The 12868-nt window shown below is 41.8% G+C and overlaps 1 protein-coding gene across 3 annotated transcripts in view; it reads right to left on the bottom strand.

Moving 5' to 3' along the window:
* Positions 1-12868, bottom strand: part of angpt1 (angiopoietin 1) — a 98816-nt gene that overhangs the window by 42331 nt on the left and 43617 nt on the right. The gene's annotated exons all lie outside the window — the stretch shown is intronic.

The following is a 12868-nucleotide window of genomic DNA, read 5'->3' as shown; positions in this document are numbered from 1 at the left end:
ATCTAATGCTCCACACAACAGATCATCATCTAATGCTCCACACAACAGATCATCATCTAATGCTCCACACAACAGATCATGATCTAATGCACCACACAACAGATCATCATCTAATGCTCCACACAACAGATCATCATCTAATGCACCACACAACAGATCATCATCTAATGCTCCACACAACAGATCATCATCTAATGCTCCACACAACAGATCATCATCTAATGCTCCACACAACAGATCATCATCTAATGCTCCACACAACAGATCATCATCTAATGCTCCACACAACAGATCATCATCTAATGCTCCACACAACAGATCATCATCTAATGCTCCACACAACAGATCATCATCTAATGCACCACACAACAGATCATCATCTAATGCTGCACACAACAGATCATGATCTAATGCTCCACACAACAGATCAACATCTAATGCACCACACAACAGATCATCATCTAATGCTCCACACAACAGATCATCATCTAATGCTCCACACAACAGATCATCATCTAATGCTCCACACAACAGATCATCATCTAATGCTCCACACAACAGATCATCATCTAATGCTGCACACAACAGATCATGATCTAATGCTCCACACAACAGATCAACATCTAATGCTCCACACAACAGATCATCATCTAATGCTCCACACAACAGATCATCATCTAATGCTCCACACAACAGATCATCATCTAATGCTCCACACAACAGATCATCATCTAATGCTCCACACAACAGATCATCATCTAATGCTCCACACAACAGATCATCATCTAATGCTCCACACAACAGATCATCATCTAATGCTCCACACAACAGATCATCATCTAATGCTCCACACAACAGATCATCATCTAATGCTGCACACAACAGATCATGATCTAATGCTCCACACAACAGATCAACATCTAATGCACCACACAACAGATCATCATCTAATGCTCCACACAACAGATCATCATCTAATGCTCCACACAACAGATCATCATCTAATGCTCCACACAACAGATCATCATCTAATGCTCCACACAACAGATCATGATCTAATGCTCCACACAACAGATCAACATCTAATGCTCCACCCAACAGATCATCATCTAATGCACCACACAACAAATCATCATCTAATGCACCACACAACAGATCATCATCTAATGCACCACACAACAGATCATCATCTAATGCACCACACAACAGATCATCATCTAATGCTGCACACAACAGATCATGATCTAATGCTCCACACAACAGATCATCATCTAATGCTGCACACAACAGATCATGATCTAATGCACCACACAACAGATCATCATCTAATGCTCCACACAACAGATCATCATCTAATGCACCACACAACAGATCATCATCTAATGCTCCACACAACAGATCATCATCTAATGCTCCACACAACAGATCATCATCTAATGCACCACACAACAGATCATCATCTAATGCACCACACAACAGATCGTCATCTAATGCTCCACACAACAGATCATCATCTAATGCTCCACACAACAGATCGTCATCTAATGCTCCACACAACAGATCGTCATCTAATGCTCCACACAACAGATCATCATCTAATGCTCCACACAACAGATCATCATCTAATGCTCCACACAACAGATCGTCATCTAATGCTCCACACAACAGATCATCATCTAATGCTCCACACAACAGATCATCATCTAATGCTCCACACAACAGATCATCATCTAATGCTCCACACAACAGATCATCATCTAATGCTCCACACAACAGATCGTCATCTAATGCTCCACACAACAGATCATCATCTAATGCTCCACACAACAGATCATCATCTAATGCACCACACAACAGATCATGATCTAATGCTCCACACAACAGATCATCATCTAATGCTCCACACAACAGATCATCATCTAATGCTCCACACAACAGATCATCATCTAATGCTCCACACAACAGATCATCATCTAATGCTCCACACAACAGATCATCATCTAATGCTCCACACAACAGATCATCATCTAATGCTCCACACAACAGATCGTCATCTAATGCTCCACACAACAGATCATCATCTAATGCTGCACACAACAGATCATCATCTAATGCTCCACACAACAGATCATGATCTAATGCTCCACACAACAGATCATCATCTAATGCACCACACAACAGATCATGATCTAATGCTCCACACAACAGATCATCATCTAATGCACCACACAACAGATCATCATCTAATGCTCCACACAACAGATCATCATCTAATGCTCCACACAACAGATCATCATCTAATGCTCCACACAACAGATCATCATCTAATGCTCCACACAACAGATCATCATCTAATGCTCCACACAACAGATCATCATCTAATGCACCACACAACAGATCATGATCTAATGCTCCACACAACAGATCATCATCTAATGCACCACACAACAGATCATGATCTAATGCTCCACACAACAGATCATCATCTAATGCTCCACACAACAGATCATCATCTAATGCTCCACACAACAGATCATCATCTAATGCTCCACACAACAGATCATCATCTAATGCTCCACACAACAGATCATCATCTAATGCTCCACACAACAGATCATCATCTAATGCACCACACAACAGATCGTCATCTAATGCTCCACACAACAGATCATCATCTAATGCACCACACAACAGATCATCATCTAATGCTCCACACAACAGATCATCATCTAATGCTCCACACAACAGATCATCATCTAATGCTCCACACAACAGATCATCATCTAATGCTCCACACAACAGATCGTCATCTAATGCTCCACACAACAGATCATCATCTAATGCTCCACACAACAGATCATCATCTAATGCTCCACACAACAGATCGTCATCTAATGCTCCACACAACAGATCATCATCTAATGCTCCACACAACAGATCGTCATCTAATGCTCCACACAACAGATCATCATCTAATGCTCCACACAACAGATCATCATCTAATGCACCACACAACAGATCATCATCTAATGCTCCACACAACAGATCATCATCTAATGCTCCACACAACAGATCATCATCTAATGCTCCACACAACAGATCATCATCTAATGCACCACACAACAGATCGTCATCTAATGCTCCACACAACAGATCATCATCTAATGCTGCACACAACAGATCATCATCTAATGCTCCACACAACAGATCATGATCTAATGCTCCACACAACAGATCATCATCTAATGCACCACACAACAGATCATGATCTAATGCTCCACACAACAGATCATCATCTAATGCACCACACAACAGATCATCATCTAATGCTCCACACAACAGATCATCATCTAATGCTCCACACAACAGATCATCATCTAATGCTCCACACAACAGATCATCATCTAATGCTCCACACAACAGATCATCATCTAATGCTCCACACAACAGATCATCATCTAATGCTCCACACAACAGATCATCATCTAATGCTCCACACAACAGATCATCATCTAATGCACCACACAACAGATCATGATCTAATGCTCCACACAACAGATCATCATCTAATGCACCACACAACAGATCATGATCTAATGCTCCACACAACAGATCATCATCTAATGCTCCACACAACAGATCATCATCTAATGCTCCACACAACAGATCATCATCTAATGCTCCACACAACAGATCATCATCTAATGCTCCACACAACAGATCATCATCTAATGCACCACACAACAGATCGTCATCTAATGCTCCACACAACAGATCATCATCTAATGCTCCACACAACAGATCAACATCTAATGCACCACACAACAGATCATCATCTAATGCTCCACACAACAGATCATCATCTAATGCTCCACACAACAGATCGTCATCTAATGCTCCACACAACAGATCATCATCTAATGCTCCACACAACAGATCGTCATCTAATGCTCCACACAACAGATCGTCATCTAATGCTCCACACAACAGATCGTCATCTAATGCACCACACAACAGATCATCATCTAATGCACCACACAACAGATCATCATCTAATGCTCCACACAACAGATCATCATCTAATGCTCCACACAACAGATCATCATCTAATGCTCCACACAACAGATCATCATCTAATGCTCCACACAACAGATCATCATCTAATGCTCCACACAACAGATCATCATCTAATGCACCACACAACAGATCATCATCTAATGCTCCACACAACAGATCAACATCTAATGCTCCACACAACAGATCAACATCTAATGCTCCACACAACAGATCATCATCTAATGCACCACACAACAGATCATCATCTAATGCTCCACACAACAGATCATCATCTAATGCTCCACACAACAGATCATCATCTAATGCTCCACACAACAGATCATCATCTAATGCTCCACACAACAGATCATCATCTAATGCTCCACACAACAGATCGTCATCTAATGCTCCACACAACAGATCATCATCTAATGCTCCACACAACAGATCGTCATCTAATGCTCCACACAACAGATCGTCATCTAATGCTCCACACAACAGATCATCATCTAATGCACCACACAACAGATCATCATCTAATGCTCCACACAACAGATCATCATCTAATGCTCCACACAACAGATCAACATCTAATGCTCCACACAACAGATCATCATCTAATGCTCCACACAACAGATCATCATCTAATGCACCACACAACAGATCATCATCTAATGCTCCACACAACAGATCACCATCTAATGCTCCACACAACAGATCATCATCTAATGCACCACACAACAGATCATCATCTAATGCTCCACACAACAGATCATCATCTAATGCTCCACACCAGGGCTGCCAACTCTCACGCATTGAGCGTGAGACACACGCAATTGACCCAATTCTCACGCTCTCACGCCACACCCCCGATTTCTCACGCTTAAGTGTCAACCCGGTAGGTAAAATGCCTGAAAGATGAGTTTATCTATATATCTACCTGTTGAGCCACTCGCGATCGACTAGTTATACCGCAAATTAGTTAAATATCCCGTAATCTAGAGTAAAGATATTGTGCTCCAAACCGCGCGCACGGCAGAGGTAAGCGAGCGAGAGACCTTGCGTGTGCAGACCACCCACCCCCCCCCCCCCCCCCCCCCACCGTTGGAGTAGTCTCACGCCAAGCTAAACTCAAAAGTTGGCAGCCCTGCTCCACACAACAGATCATCATCTAATGCACCACACAACAGATCATCATCTAATGCTCCACACAACAGATCATGATCTAATGCTCCACACAACAGATCATCATCTAATGCTCCACACAACAGATCATCATCTAATGCTCCACACAACAGATCATCATCTAATGCTCCACACAACAGATCATCATCTAATGCTCCACACAACAGATCATCATCTAATGCACCACACAACAGATCATCATCTAATGCTCCACACAACAGATCATCATCTAATGCACCACACAACAGATCATCATCTAATGCTCCACACAACAGATCATCATCTAATGCTGCACACAACAGATCATCATCTAATGCTCCACACAACAGATCATCATCTAATGCTCCACACAACAGATCATCATCTAATGCTGCACACAACAGATCATCATCTAATGCTCCACACAACAGATCATCATCTAATGCTCCACACAACAGATCATCATCTAATGCTGCACACAACAGATCATGATCTAATGCTCCACACAACAGATCATCATCTAATGCTCCACACAACAGATCATCATCTAATGCTCCACACAACAGATCATCATCTAATGCTCCACACAACAGATCATCATCTAATGCACCACACAACAGATCATCATCTAATGCTCCACACAACAGATCATCATCTAATGCACCACACAACAGATCATCATCTAATGCTCCACACAACAGATCATCATCTAATGCTCCACACAACAGATCATCATCTAATGCTCCACACAACAGATCATCATCTAATGCACCACACAACAGATCATCATCTAATGCTCCACACAACAGATCATCATCTAATGCTCCACACAACAGATCATCATCTAATGCTCCACACAACAGATCATCATCTAATGCTCCACACAACAGATCAACATCTAATGCTCCACACAACAGATCATCATCTAATGCACCACACAACAGATCATCATCTAATGCTCCACACAACAGATCATCATCTAATGCTCCACACAACAGATCATCATCTAATGCACCACACAACAGATCATCATCTAATGCTCCACACAACAGATCACCATCTAATGCTCCACACAACAGATCATCATCTAATGCACCACACAACAGATCATCATCTAATGCTCCACACAACAGATCATCATCTAATGCTCCACACCAGGGCTGCCAACTCTCACGCATTGAGCGTGAGACACACGCAATTGACCCAATTCTCACGCTCTCACGCCACACCCCCGATTTCTCACGCTTAAGTGTCAACCCGGTAGGTAAAATGCCTGAAAGATGAGTTTATCTATATATCTACCTGTTGAGCCACTCGCGATCGACTAGTTATACCGCAAATTAGTTAAATATCCCGTAATCTAGAGTAAAGATATTGTGCTCCAAACCGCGCGCACGGCAGAGGTAAGCGAGCGAGAGACCTTGCGTGTGCAGACCACCCACCCCCCCCCCCCCCCCCCCCACCGTTGGAGTAGTCTCACGCCAAGCTAAACTCAAAAGTTGGCAGCCCTGCTCCACACAACAGATCATCATCTAATGCACCACACAACAGATCATCATCTAATGCACCACACAACAGATCGTCATCTAATGCTCCACACAACAGATCATCATCTAATGCTCCACACAACAGATCATCATCTAATGCACCACACAACAGATCACCATCTAATGCTCCACACAACAGATCATCATCTAATGCTCCACACAACAGATCATCATCTAATGCTCCACACAACAGATCATCATCTAATGCACCACACAACAGATCGTCATCTAATGCTCCACACAACAGATCATCATCTAATGCTCCACACAACAGATCATCATCTAATGCTCCACACAACAGATCATCATCTAATGCTCCACACAACAGACCATCATCTAATGCACCACACAACAGATCATCATCTAATGCTCCACACAACAGATCATCATCTAATGCTCCACACAACAGATCATCATCTAATGCTCCACACAACAGACCATCATCTAATGCACCACACAACAGATCATCATCTAATGCACCACACAACAGATCATCATCTAATGCTCCACACAACAGATCATCATCTAATGCTCCACACAACAGATCATCATCTAATGCTCCACACAACAGATCATCATCTAATGCTCCACACAACAGATCATCATCTAATGCACCACACAACAGATCATCATCTAATGCACCACACAACAGATCGTCATCTAATGCTCCACACAGCAGATCGTCATCTAATGCACCACACAACAGATCGTCATCTAATGCACCACACAACAGATCATCATCTAATGCTCCACACAACAGATCATCATCTAATGCACCACACAACAGATCATCATCTAATGCTCCACACAACAGATCATCATCTAATGCTCCACACAACAGATCATCATCTAATGCACCACACAACAGATCATCATCTAATGCTGCACACAACAGATCATCATCTAATGCTCCACACAACAGATCATCATCTAATGCTCCACACAACAGATCATCATCTAATGCTCCACACAACAGATCATCATCTAATGCACCACACAACAGATCATCATCTAATGCTCCACACAACAGATCATCATCTAATGCTCCACACAACAGATCATCATCTAATGCTCCACACAACAGATCATCATCTAATGCTCCACACAACAGATCATCATCTAATGCTCCACACAACAGATCATCATCTAATGCACCACACAACAGATCATCATCTAATGCTCCACACAACAGATCATCATCTAATGCACCACACAACAGATCATCATCTAATGCTCCACACAACAGATCATCATCTAATGCACCACACAACAGATCATCATCTAATGCTCCACACAACAGATCATCATCTAATGCTCCACACAACAGACCATCATCTAATGCTCCACACAACAGATCATCATCTAATGCTCCACACAACAGATCATCATCTAATGCACCACACAACAGATCATCATCTAATGCTCCACACAACAGATCATCATCTAATGCTCCACACAACAGATCATCATCTAATGCTCCACACAACAGATCATCATCTAATGCACCACACAACAGATCATCATCTAATGCTCCACACAACAGATCATCATCTAATGCACCACACAACAGATCATCATCTAATGCTCCACACAACAGATCATCATCTAATGCTCCACACAACAGATCATCATCTAATGCACCACACAACAGATCATCATCTAATGCTCCACACAACAGATCATCATCTAATGCTCCACACAACAGATCATCATCTAATGCACCACACAACAGATCATCATCTAATGCTCCACACAACAGATCATCATCTAATGCACCACACAACAGATCATCATCTAATGCTCCACACAACAGATCATCATCTAATGCTCCACACAACAGATCATCATCTAATGCACCACACAACAGATCATCATCTAATGCACCACACAACAGATCATCATCTAATGCTCCACACAACAGATCATCATCTAATGCTCCACACAACAGATCATCATCTAATGCTCCACACAACAGATCATCATCTAATGCTCCACACAACAGACCATCATCTAATGCTCCACACAACAGATCATCATCTAATGCTCCACACAACAGACCATCATCTAATGCACCACACAACAGATCATCATCTAATGCTCCACACAACAGATCATCATCTAATGCTCCACACAACAGATCATCATCTAATGCTCCACACAACAGATCATCATCTAATGCTCCACACAACAGATCATCATCTAATGCTCCACACAACAGATCATCATCTAATGCTCCACACAACAGACCATCATCTAATGCTCCACACAACAGATCATCATCTAATGCTCCACACAACAGATCATCATCTAATGCACCACACAACAGATCATCATCTAATGCTCCACACAACAGATCATCATCTAATGCTCCACACAACAGATCATCATCTAATGCTCCACACAACAGATCAACATCTAATGCTCCACACAACAGATCATCATCTAATGCTCCACACAACAGATCGTCATCTAATGCTCCACACAACAGATCATCATCTAATGCTCCACACAACAGATCATCATCTAATGCTCCACACAACAGATCATCATCTAATGCTCCACACAACAGATCATCATCTAATGCTCCACACAACAGATCATCATCTAATGCTGCACACAACAGATCATCATCTAATGCACCACACAACAGATCATCATCTAATGCACCACACAACAGATCATCATCTAATGCTCCACACAACAGATCATCATCTAATGCTCCACACAACAGATCATCATCTAATGCTCCACACAACAGATCATCATCTAATGCTCCACACAACAGACCATCATCTAATGCACCACACAACAGATCATCATCTAATGCACCACACAACAGATCATCATCTAATGCTCCACACAACAGATCATCATCTAATGCTCCACACAACAGATCATCATCTAATGCACCACACAACAGATCATCATCTAATGCACCACACAACAGATCATCATCTAATGCTCCACACAACAGACCATCATCTAATGCTCCACACAACAGATCATCATCTAATGCACCACACAACAGATCATCATCTAATGCTCCACACAACAGACCATCATCTAATGCTCCACACAACAGATCATCATCTAATGCACCACACAACAGATCATCATCTAATGCACCACACAACAGATCATCATCTAATGCTCCACACAACAGATCATCATCTAATGCTCCACACAACAGATCATCATCTAATGCACCACACAACAGATCATCATCTAATGCACCACACAACAGATCATCATCTAATGCTCCACACAACAGATCATCATCTAATGCTCCACACAACAGATCATCATCTAATGCTCCACACAACAGACCATCATCTAATGCTCCACACAACAGATCATCATCTAATGCTCCACACAACAGATCATCATCTAATGCACCACACAACAGATCATCATCTAATGCACCACACAACAGATCATCATCTAATGCTCCACACAACAGATCATCATCTAATGCTCCACACAACAGATCATCATCTAATGCTCCACACAACAGATCATCATCTAATGCTCCACACAACAGACCATCATCTAATGCTCCACACAACAGATCATCATCTAATGCTCCACACAACAGATCATCATCTAATGCACCACACAACAGATCATCATCTAATGCTCCACACAACAGATCATCATCTAATGCTCCACACAACAGATCGTCATCTAATGCTCCACACAACAGATCATCATCTAATGCTCCACACAACAGATCATCATCTAATGCTCCACACAACAGATCATCATCTAATGCACCACACAACAGATCATCATCTAATGCACCACACAACAGATCATCATCTAATGCACCACACAACAGATCATCATCTAATGCACCACACAACAGATCGTCATCTAATGCTCCACACAACAGATCATCATCTAATGCTCCACACAACAGATCGTCATCTAATGCTCCACACAACAGATCAACATCTAATGCACCACACAACAGATCAACATCTAATGCTCCACACAACAGATCATCATCTAATGCACCACACAACAGATCAACATCTAATGCTCCACACAACAGATCATCATCTAATGCACCACACAACAGATCATCATCTAATGCTCCACACAACAGATCATCATCTAATGCTCCACACAACAGATCATCATCTAATGCTCCACACAACAGATCATCATCTAATGCTCCACACAACAGATCATCATCTAATGCTCCACACAACAGATCATCATCTAATGCACCACACAACAGATCATCATCTAATGCTCCACACAACAGATCATCATCTAATGCACCACACAACAGATCATCATCTAATGCTCCACACAACAGATCATCATCTAATGCTCCACACAACAGATCATCATCTAATGCTCCACACAACAGATCATCATCTAATGCTGCACACAACAGATCATGATCTAATGCTCCACACAACAGATCATCATCTAATGCACCACACAACAGATCATCATCTAATGCTCCACACAACAGATCATCATCTAATGCTCCACACAACAGATCGTCATCTAATGCTCCACACAACAGATCATCATCTAATGCACCACACAACAGATCATCATCTAATGCTCCACACAACAGATCATCATCTAATGCACCACACAACAGATCATCATCTAATGCTCCACACAACAGATCATCATCTAATGCTCCACACAACAGATCATCATCTAATGCACCACACAACAGATCATCATCTAATGCTCCACACAACAGATCATCATCTAATGCTCCACACAACAGATCATCATCTAATGCTCCACACAACAGATCATCATCTAATGCTCCACACAACAGATCATCATCTAATGCTCCACACAACAGATCATCATCTAATGCACCACACAACAGATCATCATCTAATGCTCCACACAACAGATCATCATCTAATGCTCCACACAACAGATCATCATCTAATGCACCACACAACAGATCATCATCTAATGCTGCACACAACAGATCATCATCTAATGCTCCACACAACAGATCATCATCTAATGCTCCACACAACAGATCAACATCTAATGCACCACACAACAGATCAACATCTAATGCTCCACACAACAGATCATCATCTAATGCACCACACAACAGATCAACATCTAATGCTCCACACAACAGATCATCATCTAATGCACCACACAACAGATCATCATCTAATGCTCCACACAACAGATCATCATCTAATGCTCCACACAACAGATCATCATCTAATGCTGCACACAACAGATCATCATCTAATGCTCCACACAACAGATCATCATCTAATGCGCCACACAACAGATCATCATCTAATGCTGCACACAACAGATCATCATCTAATGCTCCACACAACAGATCATCATCTAATGCTCCACACAACAGATCATCATCTAATGCTCCACACAACAGATCATCATCTAATGCACCACACAACAGATCATCATCTAATGCTCCACACAACAGATCATCATCTAATGCACCACACAACAGATCATCATCTAATGCTCCACACAACAGATCATCATCTAATGCTCCACACAACAGATCATCATCTAATGCTCCACACAACAGATCATCATCTAATGCACCACACAACAGATCATCATCTAATGCTGCACACAACAGATCATGATCTAATGCTCCACACAACAGATCATCATCTAATGCACCACACAACAGATCATCATCTAATGCTCCACACAACAGATCATCATCTAATGCTCCACACAACAGATCATCATCTAATGCTCCACACAACAGATCATCATCTAATGCTCCACACAACAGATCATCATCTAATGCTGCACACAACAGATCATCATCTAATGCACCACACAACAGATCATCATCTAATGCACCACACAACAGATCGTCATCTAATGCTGCACACAACAGATCATCATCTAATGCTGCACACAACAGATCATCATCTAATGCACCACACAACAGATCATCATCTAATGCTCCACACAACAGATCATCATCTAATGCTCCACACAACAGATCATCATCTAATGCTCCACACAACAGATCATCATCTAATGCTCCACACAACAGATCATCATCTAATGCTCCACACAACAGATCATCATCTAATGCTCCACAC

The sequence above is a fragment of the Siphateles boraxobius genome, unplaced genomic scaffold (genome assembly GCF_051911475.1).
Source record: "Siphateles boraxobius isolate OS27281-9 unplaced genomic scaffold, OSU_SipBor_1 35, whole genome shotgun sequence".
NCBI lineage: Eukaryota > Metazoa > Chordata > Actinopteri > Cypriniformes > Leuciscidae > Siphateles > Siphateles boraxobius.
Note: the sequence above shows the minus strand (reverse complement) of the source record. Positions and strands in the feature narration are given on the sequence as shown.